General features: G+C 43.0%; 1 protein-coding gene across 1 annotated transcript in view; it reads right to left on the reverse strand.

Annotated features, from left to right (window-relative positions):
* The window catches only part of LOC124789507 (ubiquitin carboxyl-terminal hydrolase 8), a 243,680-nt gene that overhangs the window by 60,359 nt on the left and 156,432 nt on the right, over positions 1 to 26,889 (reverse strand). The gene's annotated exons all lie outside the window — the stretch shown is intronic.

Here is a 26,889-nt window from a genome sequence, read left to right on the forward strand (position 1 = left end):
ATCATCTTAACTGTGAAATAAGTGTAACACAATTAGGCCATGTGTTAAAACAATGACAGTGTCTGTTCAATACATACCATATTATTCTGCAAGTACTTTGAACTGCAAGTTAGGTTTTTACTGCTTGTAGATGCTCAACAGTAAACTACTGTGGCAGTACGCCAATGTTCGCGTGCAACCTATTAATGAGGCTTATCAAAATTGGCCAATAAGTAACTGGCAATATAACTGTGTAATACTGGGAGGTTGTGAACAGCGAAAGCAAAGAACTGTGAAATGCAACTGCCTGCTACATCATTTAAAGTAATCAGTGTTTAACTCCCCCCCCCCCTCCAATTTTCAGCAAGTATAACAATGCAATATGTCGACACCAAGGACTATCAACGAGATAATAGAGCAGACAAACGTCACAAAGTTGCCTCAAACTAGTATGGCATCATCTGGGTATTTACACGCTACTGACTGTAGACTTTCTTTAAATGTCACTAGAACTGTCACAGTGGGATCAGGTGGCCGGTAAAAACGTCCAACAATTAACTTGGTTTCACTTACATCTGTTATACATGACCAGATAACTTCACTGTCATACGCAACTTCGACCTCAATAGAGACAATATTTTTGTCAACTGCAATGAACACTCACCCTCCTATGGCTTCTAATCTATCTTTCTGATATACGTTCCATGGCACGCTAAACATCTCACGGCTTTCTACCTTGGGTTTCAGTCAGCTCTTGATCCCAAGAATAATTTGTGTGCAAGAACTTTCCTGAAGTGCAGTAAAATTGGGAAATTATTGTGAATATGTCCAACAATTTACTGATAAAATTTTGAAAGTCGAAGTGGTTTTAATTTGAATACCATATGACTTCCCTTACAGTGAACTGACTAGCAAGTGTTCATTAGAGCACCTCAAACTATCGCCTAGTATGAGAACCCTCATGTGCACTCTTCTACTCATGTAGCTGCCTCCTTTGTGTAGTGCACTTCTGACCTGCAAAGGTGAGTCCTACAAATCTCCATGCGATAACAGAGGTCTAGAATCTGCAGCCAAGACTGTCATAGAGTCAATGAAACCTTTGGTTGAGCCTCTCCACTTGACTCCAAACCAAAGGACCCCGATCAACTCTGATAACAATGCAGCAAACTGTGAGTTCTGCTTGCATCCCACATGTGAGGCTAGCAGTCTTCATCACCTCTGCCAGCCACCTGTATGAACTGAGGATAGTCTCAGAACCCGTGCAAGAGGGATCGTTGGTGCTGAGGTGAGCCACAACTTCCAGATGACTGCACCCTGCCCAATTGATAGCTGCAGGTAAGGTCGTCTTCACATCTCGGAGAGGCCACCCAGCAGACATACCAAGTGCACACTGGCTTCCTTTCCAGCCCAGAACATTATCTATCTAAGGGCCTCCATAATGTGTCTAACATTGGAGCTCCCAGTAACTAGTAATCGCCTATCCCTGTGTACCTGCTCAGGCCCTGCTGAAGGAGTGGCCACCCGTCCACTCACAGGGTGAATGAGCAAGGCCAGTCCCCACATTAGCCCTCCACCTCAAGCAATGCGAACGCGTTACCACCCACCACTCACCCTGCTGGGAGGGTGCATCCACTGTGTCGGGCGCACTAAGAGGTGCCTTGGAAGCAGAGTCCATTGGCAAAAAAAAAAGCGGCACCTGAGGTATTGCATGTGATGAGCCAGATTCTCCGCCACTGCTACACCCCAAGGCAGAAGCCTGAAGGTGACTGACCATAGATAGCCAAAAGTGCTTTCTGCTACTCATGAACTGTGTCCAGCTCCTCCTGCATCTGCACACGGAATGCACACATCTTAATCATCCTAGCAAGACTAACTGAAAAAGTAAGCTATAAAAGCAGATGGAATCCTAGCTTTGCAACTTGCTACCCTCCTGATGTGTCACCAACGGATACTTAAGAGATAATGAGCTATGTAAAAGGCTATTCAGTGAGCAAATACAGCACTACAGAGTGAATGAATTCAAAAGCTTCTACATTCTACTCGTGTGAAACGCTTAACATCCACATTTCACTTCCACACTAGGCTGCACTGCAGACAAATACTTTCAGTAATGACTTCCTAACACTTCAATTTATATTAGATATTAACATAATTCCTCGTTTTCAGAAATGCTTTTCTTGTTACTGCTATACTCCACACGGCGAGAGAAGAGGTCTGACAGTTGACGCAGCCTTCGTGCACGTGCTGTGCGCATCCGTGACAGCCAATCAGACTGTGAGCATTTGTTAACATTACCGTGACAATGCCCCAGTGTTGCCGTAGTGCTGGGCGACTGCTGCTTTCAGTCAATTGCGCCACATGCTACGTTCAGGTTTGTGCATATATGTGTGCATTCCGCTACTTCTGTGAGTGTTTTGATGTTTGTATAAGTGGAAACATGTGTATAAGTGGAAAATGGCTGCCTACAGTGCAGAGAAGAGGGCTTTTGTGAAAGAAGCTATGCTGAAATCTCAGGCACATGAATTTATATACAGATTGTGGGTTTACTTTGAAAGGGAAAGGGACATTGGCAGGCCTTTGATATCAGTGAGAAAAGTTGTTGACAGAATGAGAGAAGCATTGAACATCTCTACAGCAACAGTGAAGAGAGTCACAAATGATAAAGAGGCTGACAATTTAGCTGCGAGCCCTGTTAACGTGACGCCTGGAAAGTCAAGGAAGAGATCGTGTCGTGTGACTGAAACAGACAACTTTGATGTAAGTGCTATCAGGCAACACATATGTGCCTACTACAGCAAGAAGGAGTATCAGACACTTGAAAAGTTGGTGGCATCACTGTCAGACAGTGGTTTGTACACAGGCAGAACAACAAGTCTCTCAATTGTTTTGAAAAAAAAACTGGATTCCACTGGAAAAAGTTCTCAGGACCAAAGGTATTAATGGAACACGTGGACATTGTAGCATGGAGATGTCATTTCCTACGCGAGTTGCTACATGGGTCAACGTGCATCATGCATGTTCCCGTTGCAGACGGACAGACGACACACGCCATGAAACTACGAGTGTGCCAACTGGTGAGGGAGGGTGATTAATTACAGTTCATGCTTGCTCTATGAACAGTTCTGTGCCCTGTGCTATGATGATGTTTCAGTAAAAAACTGTCGACTAAAACGAGGAGATGAATGCAGATACATTCAAAGACTGGTTTGTTACTCATTTGCTATGAAACGTCAGTTCTGGTAGTGTTCTTGTAATGGACAACACACTTACCATTCTGTACAATTAAACAGGGCACCAACGGCTGCTGCAAGGAGCGGTGAAATAGTCAGCTGGTTGAAAGATAATAAATACACTTTGAACAGAATATGCAGAAAGCGAAATTTCTGGAATTAGTGAAATGATACAAGCCAATGAAGACACTATGTGATTGATACATTAGCAGAGAACCAAACCCACAAAGTTGTACATCTTCCACCATACCAATGCCATTACAACACAGTTGAAATCACCTGGGTTCAAATAAAAGCAGACGTTGAGGAACGAAACAAAACCTTTACGTAGCAAGGCACAGAGAGGCTAGTAAATGAGGCTGTCACATGAATAACGCCAGAAAATTGGAAGAACGTCATGAACCATGTGTGGACAGGGATTACAAGGTGAAACATAGAAGATGGTGTAAGAGAAGAATCCATTCATAATATTGTAATTTCTTTATCAGACTGTGAGGACACTAGCAGTGAAGGTACCCAAGACTATGTGGTCATGACGAGAGATGACCAATCAGGTGACAATGATCTTGGGGTTTCCATTCTCCCACACAAAAAATACAGGTAACGTCCTTATTTGATATTTTACTTGTAACATTTGTACAATTTGCTTTACATTGTTAATGTTGAAAATCTGCGTGTAGTTCGTTTTGGCTGGAAGCATCATGATGGTAATTTTTTTAATGGTGTTACCACCGTTTGACGGAAATAATTTTTATTTTATTGTTATACGATCCAGAGTTCAGCAATAGGCCATTTATATGTCGAAAGATATTTGACTGGTATGAAATACAGAGAAATCTGAACTGTGTAACAATAAAATAAAATTGTTGCAGTCAAATGGCTGCAACATCATTAAAGAAAATATTTATGTGTGTGTTTGTGTAAGGTGACAAGCACAGGTAGTGCATGTGAAAAAATATTCCATGAAGGAACACATCGGTCAGCAGAATGCTGCCCCTACAGGAATGCTGAAGGAGCCGAGTGTTGCCGCAGGCCGAAGGGTGGAACAGGAAGGTCTGTCAGCCCGCTCTCCCCCGCCACTCGCACCCTGCCCATCCGTGTCGAATACTGGCAACTGTGCTGCCAGCTGTCAGAGCTCTTCTCTCAACGAACAAAGTTTCAGTCTGTGTTTTGTATCCTCTCTGCTTAGGCCATCAGCCTTTATTTTCCTGCACAAATAGCACAGTTCATCTACTACTTCTAGTGTCTCATTCCCTAATCTAATTCCCTCAGCACTGCCTGATTTATCTGACTACATTCCATTACCCTTCTGTTACTTGTGTTGATGTTCATCTTATAACCTATTTTCAAGACACTGCCCATTCAGTTCAACTGCTCTTCCAAGTCCTTTGCCATCTCTGACAGAATTACAATGTCATTGGCAAACTTCAAAGCTTTTATTTGTGCTCCCTGAACTTTAATTCCTTCTACAAATTTTTCTTTGGTTTTCTTTGCTGCCTGCTCAATGTACAGATTGCATAACATTGGAGGTAGGCTACAACACTATCCCTCCCCCTTCTCAACTGCTGCTTCCTGTTCATGTTCTTCGGCTCCTGTAACTGCTGTCTGGTTTCTATACAATTTGTAAATAATCTTTCGCTTCCTGCAATCTATCACTGTTCCATTCAAAATTTCAAAGTGTGTTGTCCCGTGAACTCTGCCAAATCTTTCTCTAAATTTACATATGCTATACACCTAAGTTTGTCTTTGTAAATCTATCTTATACACTAAGACTTAGGGTGAAGTATTGCCTCTCATGTTCCTGCATTTTTCCAGAATCCAAAGTAACCTTTCTCAAAGTTGAATTCTAGCAGTTTTTCCATTCTTCTGTAAATAATTCGTGCCACTATTTTGCAGCTACAACTTATTAAATTGATGGTTCGGCATTATTAACACCTGTCAGCACCGGCCTTATTTCAAATTGGAATTATTACATTCTTTCTAAAGTCTGAGGATATTTCTCCTGTGCCATATATATTGCATACCAGGTGGAAAAATTTTATCATGGCTGGCTCTTTCGAGGACTTCAACAATGCACAGGGAATGTTGTGTACTGCAGGAGGCTTTTTACCACCAAGGTCTTTAAATGCTCTGTCAAATTCTTCTCGCAGTATCTTATCTCCCATCTCATCTTCATTTACTTCCTCTTACCTTCCTATATAATTGCCCTCAAGTTTGTTTCCCTTACAAAGGCCTTCTACACATTCCTTCTACTTTTAGCTTACCTTCCATTGCTTAGCAGTGGCTTTATCACCTGAGCTCTCGATATTCATGTAACCGTTTCTTTTTCTATAGGCAATGTCTAATTTTTCCCTAGTCATGCACATTTCTACAGCATTGCGTTAGTCCTCTAGTCATTCCTGCTTAACATTTTGCGTTTTCTGTCAATCTCATTTTTTAAATGTATGTATTTCTTTTCGCCGGCTTCGGGTGCTGTATTTTGTCAATTAAATTCATTATCTTACCCAAGCACTCCTACTAGGCCTTGTCTTCTTATCTATGTGATCCTCTGTTGCCTTCTCTATTTTATCTCTCATAGTTATCCATCCATTTTCTATTGTATTCCTTTCCCAATTTTCAGTCCAACATTGCCTAATGCTCCCTCTGAAACTTTCAAACTCTCTGGTCCTTTCAATTTATCCAAGTCCCATCTCTATAAATTTCTACTTTTCTGCAATTTCTTTGATTGAATCAATAACATCAGAAAGTTCTCGCGTCCACATTTTTTTGCAAAATGAGATATTGGTGGATTATGTATCTTTGAAGGCAGTGGCATTGATTGTGACACAAATACCTCATGTCCACCTAATAGTTTCCATGTTACATGATGATAAATTTTAATGATAATTAACTGAAATCCTCAGCTGCCAACAGGTGTTGTTGATATACATTGATGAGGATGCTGAAAATGTGCGCCCCGACCAGGACTCGAATCCGGGATTACTGCTGCGAGTAATGAGTGGATGGGCAAATATCTATTAGGAATGTTAGATATGTAGGTTGTGGACAGTTGGAAATGTGGGTTTCACGGGAAGCATGCACGGGTTAAGTCCCTGCAGTCGTGCTACTCATCTGTGTCCTCGGTGGCTAGATGGACAGAGCCTCTGCCATGTAAGCAGGAGATCCCGGGTTCAAGTCCCGGTCAAGGCACACATTTTCAGCTGTTCCCATCAAGGTATATCAACAATACCTGTCGGAAGCTGAGGGTTTCAGTTAATTACCATTTATTCTAGAGAAGCTGCAAGGTCATCAATGGTATCTGTTCTTTCGAGAAAAGTTACTATCTTCATATAAATTTTAATGTTTTGTTCAGAAACACCTACACTTAATGAGTGGAAATGTCATTCTCTTAGCTTTCTCGTTGGTTGCCTTAGTAGTTTACTTTGTTTTCTAAGGTTGTTGTACCTTACTGGTTAACAGTTGACAGCCAATATTATATATAAATGTTACATAACTGTAGTGCGACTAATATTACACTCACATTTTATTGCATTCAGTTTAACTATAACTTCTGTGTTGATGAAGCATTTCTAATATGAGCAATGTAGAACCCCCAAGAAAGAAAAGAAAAGGTGTTCACAGAAAACATAAATGTCATATTATAAAGGAATCGAAACTAAAAAACAGAAAATACACAAACTACAAGGGGAAGGGCGTATTTCCAAACGCTCATGGTTTACAATGCAAGTAACAATATTATGACAGTTATACAGTTAATTTAATACTCATGTGTTTAATGTTGTTACTGTGATTTGTATATTTTTTCCATTTAATCAGCTTCAAATATTAATCTAAAGTGTGTTAAAGTTACATTCTATCTTATACTAGCTAGGAATCTAGAATATATTGCTGCTCACATTGACTATTTTGTACACTGAAGAGCCAAAGAAACTCGTACAACTGCCTAATATCATGTAGGGTCCTTGTGATCACGCGGAAGTGCCGCAATACAACGTGGCATGGACTCGACTAATGTCTGAAGTAGTGTTGGACAGAATTGACACCATGAATCCTGCAGGACTGTCCATAATTCTCTAAGAGTAAGAGGGGGCAGAGATCTCTTCTGAACAGCATGCTGCAAGGCATCCCACATATACTCAATAACGTTCATGGTCTGGGGAGTTTGGTTGCCAGCAGAAGTGTTTAAATTTAGAAGAGTGTTCCTGGAGCCACTTTGTAGCAATTCTGGACATATGGGGTGTCGCACTGTCATGCTGCAATTGCCGAAGTCCATCGGTATGTATAATGGTCGTGAATGGATGCAGGTGATCAGACAGGGTGCTTACATATGTGTCACCTATCAGAGTTGTATCTAGAGATATCTGGGGTCCCATAGCACTCCAACTGCACACGTCCCACACCATTACAGGGACTCCACCAGCTTGAACAGTCTCCTGCTGACATGCAGGGTCCATGGATTCATGAGGCTGTCTCTATACTCATAAATGTCCATCTGCTCGATACAATTTGAAACAGGACTCATCCTACCACACAACACGTTTCCAGTCATCAACAGTTCAATGTTGGTGTTGATGGGCCCAGGCGAGGCATAAAGCTTTGTGTCGTTCAGTCATAAAGGGTACAAGAGTCGGCCTTCGGCTCCAAAAGCCTACATCGATGATGTTTCGATGAACGGTTCGTAAGCTGACACTTGTTGATGGCCCAGCACTGAAATCTGCAGCAATTTGCAGAAGGGTTGCACTTCTGTCACACTGAACAATTCTCTTCAGTTGTTGGTGTTCCCTACAAGATCTTATTCCAGCTGTAGCGATGTTGGAGATTTGATGTTTTACTGGATTCCATATATTCATGGTACACTTGTGAAATAGTCATACAGGAAAATCCCCATTCATCGCTGCCTCAGAGGAGCTATGTTCCACCGCTCATGCACTGACTATAACACCACTTTCAAATTAAATTAAATCTTGATAACTTGCCATTGTAGCAGCAACAGCAATTGACCTAATAACTGTGCCAGACACTTGTTGTCTTATATACAGGGTGTCCCAAAATAATGTATACACTCTTTGGAACAGAATATCTCTTTAATTAAAGGAGACAGAAATACAATTTTTATAGGTAATAATTTAGAAGGTGGTGAAAAACATGACAATCCTTTCTTTTGTTTCAGGATTGTCAGCAAACATGGCGTCCTCATTTGAACGACGGAAAAGAGTGCTGAAATGTTACTGGAAAACAGGGTGTACGAGTATGGTATGCCGAGGTTGGACAGTTGAATTTGGAACACCATCACCGACAAGAGTAACAATTACAAGGATCAGAGATAAGTTTGAAGTTGAAGAAGGGACATAGTGGATGAAAGAGAAGTTCACCAGACAATGAGAGTGTTGATGCAGTAATCCAGGCATACACATGATCCCTGAAGAAATCTGTGAGGCAATGCTCTCATGAGACTGGGATCTGCAGAATCAGTGTTGATAGAACTTTGCGATCTCAGAATTTTAAGCCTTACATTCCAAGACTTCTCCATGCTCTTAACAAGGATGATCCTAGGTGAAGCAAATTTTGTGAGTCGTTCATTAACAGGTATGAAGAACAGCAACGTTTCCAGTATCGAATTATTTGATCAGATGAAGTGAGGTTTAAACTTGATGGAACAATTAACCGCCATAATTGCATGTACTGGGCCAGGGAGAATTCATATGTAACTGATGAAAGGCATGTTAAACTACCAAGAGTAACTGTCTGGTGTGGTCTGTCTTCTAGAGGGTTAATTGGGTCTTAATTCTTTGATAACACTGTAATGGGCGACTCATACTTGGAAATGTTGGAAATGATAACTCCTGGTCTTAGCACTGTGTTTCGAAATGAAGATTATTACTTTCAACAGGATGGGGCACCATCTCACTTTCACCTGGATATGAGGGTGTTTCTCAATCATACATTCTCTGCCAGATGGATAGGACAAAGAGAGAGTGTGGAGTATCCCGCTCAATCTCCACATGTACCTCCTCTAGAATACTTTCTGTGGGTTACTTTCAAGAACACAGTTTACACTGCAAGACCACACACACTGGATGATCTTAGAGAGCAAATTGAGCAAGCCTGGGATGCTATTTTGTTGGAAACAATCATGTTGGCATGTCGTTCAGTTGTAATTCATCGTTGATGGTGTATTACGAAGGACAGGCACCAGTTTGAACATTCACCACTTTAAGTCGGACCTGAGGCACCTAACACCACTAAAATTGTATTTCTAACCCTTTTCATTAAAGAGGTGTTCAGTTTCAAAGAGTACACATTATTTTGGAACACCCTGTAGATGTTGCCGACCGCAGCGCCGCATTCTGCCTGCTTACATATGTCTGTATTTGAATACGCGTGGCTATACCAGTGTTATATCCTAGCCAGTAATGCCACCCGAGCCCGCTGCCAAAAGGTTGGCAGCATCAGAGTCCGGACGCCGTCCGCATAAGCAGCGCCAGCGAGACAGGAAATCGCCGCAAGTCTGCGCGCGCCACCGCTGGCTTCTGGCTTCTTAAGCGCTGGAGTCACGAGTGCTAGGACAGTTCTGTATTTGCCACTCAGTTATATACTCGCCACCGAATTGTGTACTTGCTAGTCAGTTGTTGTTTGTCGTCAGCCGACGCTGACCTAGCCGCTCCGACTCGAACTAGACAGATCTCTGTAGACACGGAGTTCACTATTGTGTTTCTGTATCTTCGTCAATAAAGATAAGTACCGACTTTTATTTAATCAGAGTGTTTGGGTTTTCATCTTTCTGTTCACTGTTCCAGCAGACCGGTCGGCCCGCTATTAAAAGTGTGGCGGTGACTTCGTAAGCCGTTTCTACAGCGAATTGTTTGTCGCTACGAACGCCGCCACAAAACTGGCGACGAGGACTTCCGAACTCGTGTGCAGGGCTGGTTCACCTTGTTTCTGGTTATACTAATTATAGCGATAAAATTTTGGGGGCTGGTTTAATTTGTGTTCACTATGTCTGCCGACTTACAACAGTTGATCTTGTTACAGAGTCAGCAAATACAAAGTCTGGTGGAAGCAATCGCCAAACAAGTGGCTAATCCTCCAACACAAAAGGAACAAGCACAGGCAGCACCACCTTTCCGTGCTTTTGATGCATCCAGAGAAGAATGGCGAGAATATTTCGCGCAGTTGCAGGCGCACATGACAGTCTACAAAATCACAGGTACTGAGCGGCAGCTTTATTTAATTTCCACTGCAGGCGTGGAAGTCTATCGACTACTTTGCAAGTTGTTCCCGGAATCCCAGCCAGAAGCTTTAGACTATGACGTTGTTGTTAACAAGCTTGCTGCATATTTCGAGTCGCGAGTTCATGTGGCAGCAGCCAGATTCAAGTTCTTCAGATTAAAGAAACTGCCACATCAATCTAATAAACAGTGGTTAACAGATTTACGGGGCCTCACCCGTCAGTGCCGATTTAATTGTGTGTGTTGAGCTTCCTACAGTGATGTCATGTTACGAGACGCTATTACTCAAAACATTGCAGATTCTCGTATTCGTGCTGCTATCTTAAAGTTGCCTGACCCGTCATTAGAGACTGTGATGAACATCACTGAAGCCCAAGATACTTTTGACTATGCTGAGTGTGAGTTAGATCAGCCATGTATTTCTCAAATTGCCTGTGCTAAGCAAGTTATGTCACGCCCGCGGCCCCACCGGCAGAGTCAGACTGTAAACACTAGCCGGCCGCGTCATGTTAAACACATTCGTCAGACGTGTGTGCAACATGATAAAGTTAAGTCTTGCCCTAAGTGTGTTCTTGCTCATCCTCGTGAACGTTGCCCGTTAAGAAACACGGTTTGTCACTTTTGTCAAAGGAAAGGACACATCCAGACTGTTTGTTTGCGTAAACGCAAGAACAATTCTAGTGCTGCCCAGCCCATGGATATTCATGTTCTTCAAAGCCAGCCCGCCCAGAAGGTCGCGTTTAAAGACTCTTCCATGGTTCGTGTGGGTAATAAACTTGTTCGCAATAAGCCACCCACCCAGCCCTCTGCTATGCGACCCAAGCGTAATTCAAACGATGTAAAAAGTAATGTACAGACTGCAAGTGAAGCGGGAGTTGTTGTTCCACCCGCCCAACGCGCTGATTTTGTGTCTTCCGCCTCCACTGCATCGATCCAGAGACAGTGTAATAAACTATTTGTGAAGCTACGCATCCAGGATCAGACCTTCAATTTTCAATTAGACACTGGTGCATCTGTGACTCTCATAAATAGTGCTACGTATGCAGCTATCGGCCGCCCTAAACTTTCAGCGGCAAAACATTCTTTGGCTACTTATAGTGGAGAACAAATTCCTGTGTTAGGTGTATGTAGCGTGCCTACCACATTCCTTGGCAATACAAAAACAGTTTCATTCACAGTGCTCCGCGCTACAGACAGTGTAAACATTTTCGGATTAGACTGTTTTGACTTGTTTGGCCTGTCTATCCAAGACAATGTGTTGCAAATTAATTCTGTTGTTGTTCCTCAAGACAGCATAACCGATTTGTGTAAACGATACAGTGACATATTTAAAGACGAACTAGGTTGTGCTGCGAACTTTGCCGCTCATATTACGTTAAAAGATAATGCTCAGCCTCGATTTTGTCGTGCTCGTCCAGTGCCTCACGCCCTCCGGGCACCTGTAGAAGATGAACTTCGTCGTTGGCAAAACAACGGTGTTATTCAACCCATTTCAGCGAGCCAGTGGGCTTCTCCCTTAGTTATTATAAAGAAACCGTCTGGCAAGTTACGTTTGTGTGCTGATTTTAAGTCGACAGTTAATCCTCAGACTGTCAGTGATTCTTTTCCTTTGCCTAGACCGGACGAGCTGATGGATAAGTTAGGGGAAGCTCGTTTCTTTTCCAAAATTGATCTCCGTGAAGCATATTTGCAATTACCCCTCGACGAGCAATCACAACAGTATTTTGTCATAAACACGTCGTTGGGGTTGTTCCGTTTTCTGCGTTTGCCTTTTGGTTGTGCGTCAGCTCCAGCTGTTTTTCAGCGTTTTTTGTCACAACTTCTGGCTAATGTGCCATCGTGTTGCAACTATTTAGACGATATTGTTGTGTCCGGTCGGACGCCTGCTGAACATTTCCGTAATTTGGAGTGTTTGTTTAAAGTGTTGTCTCAGGCAGGCCTACGTTGCAACATCGATAAATGTTCATTTTTCCTTACGGAGTTGGAGTATCTGGGACATGTTATTAATGCTCAAGGCATTCATCCCTCCCAGTCACATTTAGCAGCTATTCGTGATTTGCCCGCCCCTCGCAATCTGCATGAATTGCAAGCAGTTCTTGGCAAATTGACGTATTATATTAGGTTTATACCTAATGCATCACAGATTGCTGCACCGTTGCATCGTCTCCGCCGTAAGAATGTTCCGTTTGTGTGGTCAGCTGATTGCCAATCAGCCTTTCAGCAGCTTAAAGAGGCTTTATTGAATGATCGTTGTCTGGTCCATTACGACCCTAACAAGCCTCTGGTGTTAGCTTGTGATGCCTCTTCTTTCGGCCTCGGTGCTGTGTTGTCCCACCGAGTCGGTAACACCGAACGTCCTATTGCGTTCGCATCTAAATTGCTAAACAAAGCTCAGTGTAATTATAGCCAATTGGACAAGGAAGCGTTGGCTATTGTGTTCGGTGTCACAAAATTCCATCACTACCTCTATGGTCGACCATTCTATTTAGTAACAGATCACAAGCCCCTGACGTCACTGTTTCATCCGTCTAAACCAGTTCCTCAGCGGACAGCTCAGAGACTACAACGTTGGGCTCTTTTGTTATCACAATACCAGTATGAGATACTGTATCGCCCTACAGCTCAGCATGCAAACGCTGACGCGCTTTCTAGATTGCCGATTGCTGCGGATGATGTCTTCGATTCCTCTGACGACTCTTGCCATCAGATTGACGCCGATGAGCATCAATCCCTCCGGGATTTTCCGATTGATTATCGTCAGGTGGCACGTGAGGCAGCTACGGATCCTCATCTGAGTTTACTATTACGTTTTGTTCAATGTGGTTGGCCGTCCAAGGCAAAGGACATATCGGATCCTGTGGTTCGTCGCTATTATCCGCAACGTCATCTGTTGTCTGTTTCGCACGGAGTTTTGCTGTTACGCACCGAGAATGACCAGCTTCGTGTAGTGGTTCCCCAAGTGCTCCAATCCAAGGTCCTCGACTTGTTGCATCAAGGTAATTGGGGAGTGGTCCGCACCAAGCAGCTTGCCCGCCGTCATTGTACATGGATCGGCATTGATAAGCAGATTACGCAGATGTCTACAGATTGTTCGACGTGTGCCGAACACCAAGCTGCTCCGCCTCAACGCTATTTTGAGTGGGCACGCCCTGCCGGTCCCTGGCAGCGAGTACATATTGATTTCGCTGGTCCATATTGAAATCCTCATTGGCTCGTCGTGATAGATGCATTTAGTAATTTTCCGTTTGTTGTGCCCATGCAGTCTACAACGTCTGCACAAACTATACAGGCGTTGACTTCAATTTTTTGTATTGAGGATCTTCCAGAAGTTTTAGTGTCTGACAATGGTCCACAATTTACCTCTGCTGAATTTGAAAGTTTTTGTTCTGTCAATGGCATTCGCCATGTTCTTACTCCGCCGTTCCACCCTCAATCAAATGGTACAGCGGAACGTTTTGTACGCACATTCAAGGATCATATGGACCGCCTTCGTGCTACGCACTCTCGTCAGCAGGCCCTCATCACGTTCCTGTCGTCGTACCGGACCACGCCACGCGACGGCCCTTCGCCTGCGGAGCTTCTCCACGGCCGTCGTCATCGCACCCTACTACGGTTGTTGCACCCCCCGGATCGACCCGCCGCTTCTGAGCATCGCACGCATTTTCAGCGCAACGACGCCGTTTTTTTCAGAGTTTATCACGGTCGCCGTCGTTGGGAACGTGGTACCGTGATAAGTGTCCAGGGTCACGGTTTTTATACTGTTCAAGGTGCTACTGGGGTGCACAGGAGGCATCAGAACCGGTTGCGCCGCGCTGGCCGCCCGGATTCTGCCGCTCGTTCTTTGTCCACAGATTTGGTCATCGGCGGGTTCCAGCCGCGCCTTCCGACTTCGCTGCCGCCCCCAGGGCAGCAGCAGCAGCCGTCGCCGCTACCATGCCGACAGCCCGTCCCGTTGATGCCTCCCGCGCAGCTTCATCCAGGAGCGCCCCAGGTGGTCACTCCAGCGCCTGCGGTCCCTCTTCAGTAGCCACCGCCTTCGGAGCTGATGGACGTCGACCCCTCAGCCGGGCCGCCTTCCCAAGCGGTGGCTGTGCAGCCTGTCCTGCAGCCGCTTTCCTTGGGCACCCCCAAGGAGTCTGACATCGCAGCGCCTTGTCCGGCGCCCATTCAGCAGCCGTCGACGCAGCGTCAGGAGACGCTGCCTCTCTTCGTGGGTCCTGACGCCCCGTCGCGTCCAGTACCAGAAGCTGCGCCCGTGGTCACAGGCGTGCACCCTGACCTCGGTTTTCAGTCGGTGTTTCTCGAGGCCCCGCGCAGCCAATGCTGGGGTGCGGACCGGGGACTGCCGCTGACAACAGTCTCTGCCCCGGTCTCTTCTGCTACGCCTGCGGCCAGACCCCTCCCCCGCCGTCGACGCTCGCCACGTCATTATTCAACGACAGTGCGGCGATTTGGGGGGGAGGAGTGTTATATCCTAGCCAGTAATGCCACCCGAGCCCGCTGCCAAAAGGTTGGCAGCATCAGAGTCCGGACGCCGTCCGCATAAGCAGCGCCAGCGAGACAGGAAATCGCCGCAAGTCTGCGCGCGCCACCGCTGGCTTCTGGCTTCTTAAGCGCTGGAGTCGCGAGCGCTAGGACAGTTCTGTATTCGCCGCTCAGTTGTATACTCGCCACCGAATTGTGTACTTGCTAGTCAGTTGTGTGTTCATCGCAGCTGAGTTGTTGTTTGTCGTCAGCCGACGCTGACCTAGCCGCTCCGACTCGAACTAGACAGATCTCTGTAGACACGGAGTTCACTATTGTGTTTCTGTATCTTCGTCAATAAAGATAAGTACCCGACTTTTATTTAATCACAGTGTTTGGGTTTTCATCTTTCTGTTCACTGTTCCAGCGGACCGGTCGGCCCGCTATTAAAAGTGTGGTGGTGACTTCGTAAGCCGTTTCTACAGCGAATTGTTTGTCGCTACGAACGCCACCACAAAAACCAGTTTCTTTGGTGCTTCAGTGTAGTTTTTCAGATGCTGCATAAGATGCCGTAAACATGTTTCAGATGAAGATCAAGACGAAATTTATAATAAATTCATATATTTTTCACCTAAAAATGAACAACATGCACACCTTCAAAATCTTATTGAAGTGAAAGTCTTTGCTTGTAGGCAGCCTAGAATAACAGAGAAGGATAAGAATAAAGGGAAAACAAGCAAACCAAAGGAACTAACTTATATATATTGGCAAAACACTTCAAGTGGAAGAAAACAGATATGTAACAATGCATTACTGTTTGTTTATGTTGTGAGTGGTGATAGAATGTATTATACACTATTTTGTTATTGATGCATTAATAAATCACACTAAAATTCTATTTGTTGCAATTCATTTGAGGTAGAAACCATCATATCAACACTTCTGAGCAGAAACCCCTTACGTCCAGTAGTTACAGTTATTAGTATATCAATTCCTGTAACAGGAATGTGCAACCTTTCGGAACTACAACAACACACCATGTAGTAGAAAATGTGGGATTTTTCTGAGCAACTTTCAATTACTGGTCCTTCTGATAATCACGTTTTTTGCTTCTCCTCAAAAATTTTTGGCACTCAAAATAAGGGGGTTCTGATTTTATCGATTCAATTGTAATATGCAATTCACAGCCAATAAATTATGGTCAGAGTCCACATATGCCCCTGGAAATGCCTTACAGTTTAAAATTTAGTTTCAAAATCTCTGTCTTAGTATTATATAATCAATCTTATACCTTTCAGTGTTCCTATGACTCTTCCACTCATACAACCATCTTTCATGATTCTTAAACCATTTGGCAGCAGTGAATAAATTATACTACGTGTAAAATTCTACAAGGCAGCTTCCTCTGTCATCCCTTTCTGCCAGCCCACGTTATCCTAATATTTTTCCTTCTCTTCCTACTGAATTCCAATCAACCTTAACAATTAAATTTTTCTCTTTTTCAATTATCTGAAGATTTTTTAAATCTCATCATACATTCTTTTAATCAATTCATCTGTAGAGTTAGTTGGCACATAATCTTGTACTACTGTGGCAGGTGTTGGCTTCATGCCTATCTTGGTTACAATAATTTGTTCTCTGTATTGTCCATAGTAGTTTACCTGCAATCCTATTTTCTTATTTGTTATTAGGTCTATTTCTGCATGAGCCCTATCTGAATTTGTGTTGATAACTCTGTACTAACCTGATCATAAGTGCTGTTGTTCTTGCCATTGCATTTCACTAATTCCGAATATATCTAGCTTCATCCTATCCATTTCACTTTTTACATTCTCTAATCTACATACCTGATTAAGGGATCTAACATTCCTCTCTCCAACAAATTGAATGCCAGGTTTTTTCTTGATGAGACAGACAAGGTATAAAAAACTACAAAGCAGTTTAAAGTGTACAGGATATTCATTAAACCTAGCATTGGGGGGTGGGTGGGTGGGTGGGTGGGGGAGGGGACCAGATTTCACTCAAACAAAGGATGAACCTGGCTTTTGAAGTGGATATAGCATAATTAACCAATTGCAAGTCAGGAACAAAATAATACAATGGAGCAATTATGATATGAATCACCACTTTGCTTGGAACTAAACAGGCTTCGAGAAATCGTTTTAAGACAAGTTTCAAGGAAATCAATACTAAAAGCCCTTGGGCGATGAGAATATATGGGTCAGTGTTACATCTTCCATTAGATTTTATCAGGATAACAGAAAACTCCAAATTTAAAAAGGAGTCCTCCAAGATAATTCCACATCACCAACACTATTGCCAGTAGCTTTAGAGAAAGTATTCTGTTTCTCACACCAGTAAAAGAAAAAAGAATATGTATTAATGTAAAATATCTGAATATGCTGGAACACATTAGGAGAGAATTTTTGCAAATAATTTCTGTTACCTTCACGACAGAACGCCATAGATATATATTTTTTGTTCAGTCACCTAGAAACTATTAACAATTCAACCAATATCATTAAAAAAGTTTCTAGAAAAAGTGCATCAGAAAAAATAGTTAAAAGTATTTTAACTGCATTATGGACTACAGTTCCCCGACATTCTGCACATTTTAAGCACGATTCCACTTTCACAAATAGTCTTAAACATAGCTTGTGCTTTTCTGCAGAAAGCTTTAAAAGGAACAAAGAATTAATAGAAGGGACAGAAATAAGGGTAGACCAACATTAGAACATGTAAAACAGATCAGACAGGATGTTTGATTTATTAGTTACAAAGAGATGAAAAGTTTTTTTGGCATGTGATATGAAAAGATTATGGAAAAAATGGAGCTTTAGAAACAGATTAAAAATGATTTCAGTAAAGATTCTCTATAGGAACGTGGCCTTCTAAAATAATAAGTTGAGGAATTCACTGAAAATAAATGAACTCTCAGATTTAAGGAGCCTTAAACTAAACTTACTTTCTTGAGTGCAAAAAATAAAATATTGTACGCAGAGAAACTTATTCGGTACCTAACTAAGAGCACCATTTCTGAAGCACCACAGAAGACTACTGCAGCAACAAGGCTGTCCACCTTAAACACAACTGCTTTACTCACGTGGCTCACACACATGAACGAGAGGCACTTGTAGGGTTTCTATAATGAGAGCTCCTACTTAAGAAGCTTTGTCCAACTGCTATACAGTGTGTAGAGCTTAACCCATGAAACAGACAGTATTTGCAAAAGTACCTATTACAATTAATAAAGAATGTAGTAGGATACAAATAATCCATATTCCAGTCTTACAGAAACTAGTGGTAATATTCAGTTGCAAACAGCTTAATATATTACACATGGCAAAGTAACATACATAGTAAAGTGTTTACAATTATAAGATGTGAGATACTGGGATTTAATACCATCCTTCATTTAGATAGTCAATGTTAGAACTTAGGGTTTACATGTACCTATATTTGAAACCTCTTATTTCAAAATTGTTAATTGTATTTTATTTCAGGAGTTAATTATTTTCTTTTACTTGCAATATTAATATGTAACAGCTATTTTTACTCTATGGCTGTCACCTAAAAAAAGTGCATATTTGTATATGCAGTTATGATTGCAACCTGATACATGAAAACCTTAATTCAAATTTATATAATTTAATAATAGGTACAGTTAATAAGGTAATCAGGTTTATATATTATTACTGTAATTAACTAAATTGCCTTTGTCTTAATTTGTTATTAATGTAACTAGTGATAAAGGGATAGCCTTATGCCGTTTTTATTTCATTATTAAACATTAAGAATTAATTTAATTTAATGGAAGACAAAAAAGGATTCTTCATTGTATAAAAAAAGTGAAAACAGAGAGATATCCAGTACTTTATCTCTGCAGCTGATAACTTCATAAAAGGGATTACGGTAGATGATTGAAGATTAGGATAAGTAAGTACAGCTTCCACTGCATTTAAAGACATACTTCACTTCAACACAAGAAAATCATACTCTGGATTCAAATATAAAAGCTACATTATTCATAACTGCTACCATCCAAATATTGCTAAAACTTTTGCAGTTGTGCAATTGGGCACTTCACAGTATCCTCTTCGATATGCTCAAATATTAATGTGTCATAGTTCTTGGTGGCAACTTGTTGTCATCCTATGTATCTAAGAGAGCTAATATATCAACAAAAATAATCAATTTTTAAAAATATAATGCAACTGGATGGATTAAAGTATCTACCACGCAGTGGCAGGAGAAAATGTATATAATGGTTAAGTATATGTGCAAGCTTTCAGAGCCAGCGGCTTTTTTTTCTAGCTGAAGGGTTGAAGGGGAAGGAAGAAGGCTCAAGAAAAAGGATAAGTAATGTTTAGAAAAACAAGGAGCATTAGGAGAAGTTGTCCAGAACCTTGGGTCAGGAACACTTAATGGATGGGATGAGAAAAGAAGACTGGTTCTTGGGGACTGCACCAACATTTGAGGTTCTCAACCCTGGGTTCTGGGCAACTTTTCTGAACTCTCCCCACTTCCTGAACCTTACCAGTACATTTCCTTCATCCCTGTTCCTCCCTCTCCCCCTTCAACCCTTCTGCCAGAAGAAAGAGTCATTGGATCCAAAAGCTTGCACATTCACTTAATCTTTACATTTGTTTTGTCCTAAAACTGTTTGGTGAGTAGATGTGTTACCTATCCAGCTACACAGATGTGCTTGCTTGTGTGTGTGTGTGTGTGTGTGTGTGTGTGTCTCTCACACACACACACACACACACACACACACAGACAGACAAAGGCTGTGGCCAAAAGCTGTATGTGAGCATCTTTTAATTGTGCCTGACTGCAACTTGGCATGTCTTCTTTATGGCAAGTAGCAATCAGTCTTTTCTTACATTGTTGACATTCCTACCTGGAGTTCCCATTGTTTTATTTTTGCAGAACAGCTTTCTTCCATCCCACAACCCTGTGAAGTATTCCTCTGGTACCCCTGTCTATAGTATTAGTGTTTTCAGTTTCCATTCTATTCTTCTTTCCCTTGTTTATTCATCATTTTACAATGCGCATCTACTTCCGAGCCACACTGTATTCAAGATCATCCACGTGCAACACACAATTTGTGACTGCGCAGATTGTTGACGCAGCATCAAATGCCCCAGATTCTCTCCTCCAATAGTTATAATTACATTTATTCCTATTGATTCCACTTCATCTCTCATCCTGACATACTTTTGCATTTTGTTTTCCACACCTGCCTGTGTCACTTGAACTTTTGATCCCCAACCTAACCCACCCCCTTCCCTCTCTCTTCACTTATTGCAAAAAAAACCACCCACCCACCCACACACACACACACACACACACACACACACACACACACAATCAATGTTCCTTTTCACCCACATTTCTGTACATTTTTAACATATTTGTGCCTGTTTTATGTGGTTTCACATGTTTTTGCTTATTTTTATGTATTTGTGCATATTTTTACATATCTGTGCATATTATTGTGTATCTGTGCATGTTTCTGCGTGTCTCTGTGTATTTTTACACATCTTTATGTGTCTTTCCTCTTATTCAGCTCCTCTCACAAGCATGAACCCCTATTTTGCCCATTTCTGTGTCATTCCCATTTCCGTTATGCCATTCCTGCCACAATGGACCCTTGCTCCATGTTTCTGCACCAGTTCAGAAGCACATCCCTTTCCCTGGCTAAAACCCAGTGCCACATCCTGTTTCTCAAACCATGGAATCTCCTCCCCCCCCCCCCCCCCCCCCAATGGCCTAACAGCAAAGATTCCTTTCTCTGGATACCATCCCTCCTTTCACAATGACCTACACCTTTTCAGATTCTGCCAATCCCTGGCTCTCACAAACCTAGTACGGAAAAAACACATTTCCATGGCACAGGTGTTCCAGAACCACCTCTGCTCCCTTCGCAAGATACTACTACTCTGCAATCCCTACTCCAGACATCACATCTCTGAAACTGAATCCTTTGCTCCCCAACACCTGGAGGAGCATTCCAGACACCACCTCCATAAGTTATCCAACCTGCTGACATCCTACTGCTGCCTCAGGGCACCTCTGTCTAACCCCTATCATACCCACAGTATTCTTCTTTGACCAGCCTTCATATCAGCTAAACACTGCTTAGCTGTCCTTTTAAACTTGTCACATCCCCCAAACTCCCTACCAACCCTCCACCAAACCAAGAGCCAAAACATTCCCGTAACATTGTTGTTACACTTCCCACCAAAACCCTCAGCTCCACAGAAGTTTCAGATCAAAAGGCATCACCTTCAGCCCTACACCCAAATTTAACCATGGTGGACTTGTCAAGATCTATCCTTCTTCGCCCGATCCCTGCAATTAAAGCACTTCTTTGTTGACAACCCTTGCAACCAATACTACCCTCATTCCAACACTGAACCCTGCCTCTTCCAGTTCATACGACCATCCAACCATGATCCTCCCCCCCTCCCACCTTACCACCTGCTGGTCACCTTCCAGAAAATCCTTACCTCCAACTTAGCCTCACTGTCCTTCCCCAAGTCCCTTCCCCAGAACAACAACCTTCCAGTAGAAAACAGCCATATACAACCTCAAAACAAATCTTGACCTAATCATCCTACCTGCAGACAAAGGTTCCACCACTGCTGCTATGAATCGCAGTGACTATCTGGCAGAAGGCCTCTGCCAATTATCTGAGCCTTCCACCTACAAACTCTGCCACAGTGATCCCATCCCAGAAGTCCAACACAAACTCCAATCCCTGCTTAAAACCTTAGGCCTTTCCTAGAACATCTCCCTTGGATCCATTTCCCTCCTCACCCCTATGACAACCCACACACTGACCTCCTACAAAATCCACAAACCTAACAATCCTGGACGCCCCAATGTGGCTGGTTATTGTGCACCCACTGAAAGAATTTCAGCCCTCACTGACCACACCTCCAACCAATACCCCGTAGTCTAGCCTCCCAAAACAAAGACACCAACCTCTTCCTTCACTGACTCTCTACCATCCCCAGCCCTTTACATCCTGGATCCCTACTCAACACTGTTGATTCCACCTCACTATACACCAACATCCCTCATGCCCACCATCTTACCACTATCAAACACTACCTTTCCCTACATCCTGCAGACTCCATACCCACTACCTCATTCCTCATACATCTCACTAACTTTATCCCAACCCACAACTACTTCTCATTTGAAGGGAAAGTACACAAACAAATCCGCAGCACAGCCACTGGCACCCGCATGGCACACTCCCATGCCAACCTTTTGATGGGCCATCTAGAGGAGATGTTCCCAGCCTCTCAAAATACCAAACCCCTAGTCTGATTCAAGTTCACTGATAATATCTTCATGATCTGGACTCGGGACCAAGACATCCTCTCTTCATTCCTTCACGACCTCAACATCTTCTCTGCCATCCGCTTCACGTGCCACCTTCCTAGATGTTGACCTCCTCTCTGATGGCTCCATTCACCCCCCCCCCCCCCCCTACATTAAACCAACCAACCACCAGCAGTACCTGCATTTTGACAGCTGTCAGGCCTTTCACACCAAAAATTCCCTCACCTGCAGCGACAGAAACTCCCTTGCTCAGTATGCTGAGGATCTCACCAAGGTTTTCATAGACTGGCGCTATCCCCCAGACCTAGTCCACAAACAAATCTCCCATGCCATTTCCCCTCACATCCCTATCCTCCCACCACTCACCAGCCAAAGACAAGTGTTCCTTTCATCACCCAGTGCCACACCGGACTCGAACAACTGAACCACATCCTTCAGCAGGACTTTGATTACCTATCACCGTGCCCTGCAATGAGGGGCATCCTACCAAAGATACTTCCCACCCCTCCTAAAGTAGAGTTCCATCGTCCACCCAACCTCCGAAACATCCTAGTACATCTCTATGTCACTGCCAATCCCAACCCCTTGCCAGAAGGATCATATCCCTGTGCAAAACCTACCCAATCCACCTACCCAGTACTTCCTGTTCCAGTCCTGTCAAAGGTTTATCCTACACCATCAGGGGCTGGGCCACCTGTGAAAGCAGCCATGTCATTTACCAGCTCTGTTGCAACCATTGCATGGCTTTTTATATTGGTATGACTACCAACCAGAAGTGTGCCAGGATGAATGGCCACTGCCGAACTGAGGCCAAGAGCAAGGTGAACCACCCTGTGGCACAGCATGCAGCTGAACACAACACACTGGATTTCAATGGCAGCTTCACTACCTGAGCCATCTGGATCCTTCCCTCCACCATCAGCTTTTCTGAAATGTGCAGATGGGAGTTATCCTGACAATGAATTCTCCACTTCTGTAAGTATCCTGGCATCAACCTACAGTAACATATCGCTCCCACTCCTTCACCCAACAGTTTCCACCCCTCTGTCCTATCATCTCCTTCCCATTTTCATCTCTACCCCGTTTATTTGCAGCTTTCGCTCTCTGCGAACACATCCGCCTGTCTTTCTCCGCTCCTATCTTTTTTTGCTCCTCTTTTCCCCACTGCCTGCCCCACAACCTCCTGATGTTGCACCTGTTGGCAGTCTAGTCCCTGCACACTCCACCAGATAGCATTCATCTCTCTCCCCATCCATACACTAGTATTCCTTCCCCTTCCCCTTCCCTTCCCTACCCCCTCCAGATTGCTGCTTGCATCCCATGTGATGTTGCATTCTGGGCCAAGATTCTGGAGTTGGCAGTCACGCGCGCGCGCATATATGTGTGTGTGTGTGTTTTTTACTGATGAGGGCTGTGGCCAAAAGCTGTATGTAAGCATCTTTTAACTGTGCCTGTCTGCAACTTATGGTAAGTAGCAATCTGTCTTTTCCTACACTGCAGGTCCATTATATGTACCTAAGAGGACACAGATATGTGTATACAATGAAACAGTTACTTCAGAATAGGGAATAATCAGATTTGGTATGGCACAGGGATCAGTATTGGGTCCAGACTCATTACTGTAACTAATGTCCGCTCCCGGTAGCTGAGTGGTCAGCACGACAGAATGTCAGTCCTTAAGGCCCGGGTTCGATTCCCAGCTGGGTCGGAGATTTTCTCCGCTCAGGGACTGGGTGTTGTGTTGTCCTAATCATCATCATTTCATACCTATCGACGCGCAAGTAGCCGAAGTGGCGTCAAATTGAAAGACTTGCACTTAGAGAACAGTCTACCCGACGGGAGGCCCTAGTCACATGACACGACATTATAACTAATGAGTTATTTGCTACCAATGAAGCAGAAACAGTTCTATGCCACAAACCACTTTACAGTGTGAGGTGGAGGGTACTTGTAGTGCAACTATCTAATATCCTTTCCATTGGTAAATGATACATGGGAAGAATTACTATTGATAAACTTCTGCATTAGCTCTAATTTCTCAAATTCTGTCACTGTGGTCGTTTTGTGAGATATATGTGGAGGAAGTAAGAAGTTGCCGATCTCTTCATGGCACATACTCTCTCAATTTCAATAGTAAATCTCATGATAATGCACAATGTCTCTCCTGTAGCATCACCTGCTGGAGCTTGTTGAGCAATCCCATAACCCTCTCGCAACAGGTAAAAGACACATCACAAAGCCTGCCACTCTTGATTAGTCCATGTCTATTTCTTCTATTAACCGTACTTGGTAACTGTCCCAGACTGATAAACAATACTCAAGAATCAGTTGAACAGGTATTTTGTAAGCAACCACTTTCATGAGTAAATGCCATGCCTTTAAGATTCTCCTCTTCCTACTATTTGTTTTATGTGATCGTACTACTTTTTGTCTCTCCGAATGGTTATTCCTACTGTTTCTAGCAATCTGTCACCAATAATGTGTAATTGTACAGTAGCTGGTAACTTCTCCTATGTATCTGAAATATGTTGCATTTATTTATGTTTAGCGACAACAGCCATTCCTCCGCCATTCATTAATCCTCTGGAGGTCTTCCTACAGTTCACAACAATCTCCTCACACTGTTACCTACTTACAGACAACTGCATCATCTACAAACAGCCTCAGAGAGCTTCTGACAGCATTCAATAGATCTTCTATATATAATGAAACAGAAAAGGTCATTTTACAGTTCCTTGGGGTGCTCCTAAAATTATCTTCATACTTGTCAATTTTGTTCTGTTACGACTGACAGGAATGACAGTGTGGAACTGAATCAAATGTCTTCCTGAAGTCAAGGCACATAGCATGAGGCTGAGTGCTGATATCTATGGCATTCTGGATCTCGTGGAGGGACAGAGTGAGCTGAGTTTCATAAGAACATTACATTGTTTGTGGAGTCCATATTGACTTATTTGGTCTCCAAGAACGTCGTAATATGTTAGCAGAAAACAAGTGCCATAATTCTACAACAGACTGACATCAGCGATATAGGCTTATAGTTAGGTGCATCTGTCCCACGATTCTTCTTGAAAATTGAAATGACCTGCATTTTTTTTACAGTCACTAGGAATCCTTTGTTGTTCCAGTGACCTACAATAAGCTGCTACTAGAGGGGGAGCATGTTCTTTCAGATAATATCTGGAGAATCTTACAGGTATCTCATTTAGTCCAAATGTTTTTCCTCTACTAAGAGATTGCAGTCACTTTTCTATTTAGCAATCACTTATCTCAATACCTGCTAGGGGTTGGGAGCGGGGGTTGTATAGAGATGTACAAGGATACTGTATAGGTTCGATGGTCAGCAGAATACCACTATCGGGAGGGGTGGGAAGGATAGTGGGTAGGAAATTCCTCATTCCAAGGCACGTCAAGAGGTAGTTGAAACCCTACTGGAGAATGTGATTTAGTTGCTCCAGTCATAGGCTGTGATGAGTCACAGAGGGAATGGTCCTCTGTGGCTAGACAGTGGGATTTTGGGAGGTGGTGAGTGACTGAAGACAGAAAGCACAGGAGATCTGATCTGTAGAAGGTTGGTACGGTAATTATGGTCTGTGAAGGCCTCAATGAGACCCTCTGTATACTTTGAAAGGGACCACTTGTCACTACAGATGCGACGGTGATGGGTGGCTAGACTGTATGGAAGGGACTTTTGGAGTTGAATGGGTGGCAGCTGTCGAAGTGGAGGTATTGCTGGTAGATGGTAGGTTTGGTATGAACAGAGGTACTGGTTTGGTGAAGATCAACATTGAGGAAGCTGGCAAGTTGGGTTGAGTAGGAATTCAATTTACAACTCCTCCCACTATACAGATAACTTCTGAATGTTTAATAATATTAACAATGTGTGTGTGTAGTTGGTGGGTGGGGGGAGGGGATCCAGGAGCACTACGGCATGAGACAGAGAATTTACTATCTCAAAGAAATAAGATTGCATAATTAATCTTTTGTTTGTTTGCAGGTACATTTCTGCAGGCCTGGTAGACATTTGAATCCCTACAGCAATGCAGCATGCTGCTGAAGCAGCCAAAAGGAAATGGTGCAGCCTGTCTCCATTTCATCAATCTAAATGACCACTCTTTGTGATTGATCAACATTTTTCAATGAGAAACTGTATTACTATTGTAAAAAATGACTCATTCCACATTATAGACAGAGATTGCTGTTATGACCCATGGAATAGGCAGATAAATATACTAAAGACAAGTAGTATTCCTTCAGGTGTAACACTTTCAGATCCTCTGACTACAACTGTGTACATTATCTTTTACTGTGTCTTAGCTGCAACATAAGTATTTTTCCCAATGGAAACCTGAGGTACACATTTCTGAATGTTCAACCTTTTTATCATGTGTAAGTACTGCCAACTGTTGGGCATCACTTTGAAAATATCAGCAAGTCAACATAGCAGCGTGCATTGCTGCTCGTGACCACCAGCTTGGTTCGCTGTATTCCACAGTATAATTGAATACTGTTATTGTTATTTTGCTTGGTAATTATTAGATGATCATTTTACTATTGATCGCAACAGAGAATATTCCATAATTAGTTATTTTAGTCGATATATGTAGATGTATGTAAAATGAAGCCAAGTG

Source organism: Schistocerca piceifrons, chromosome 1 (assembly GCF_021461385.2).
Source record: "Schistocerca piceifrons isolate TAMUIC-IGC-003096 chromosome 1, iqSchPice1.1, whole genome shotgun sequence".
Classification (NCBI taxonomy): Eukaryota; Metazoa; Arthropoda; class Insecta; order Orthoptera; family Acrididae; genus Schistocerca; species Schistocerca piceifrons.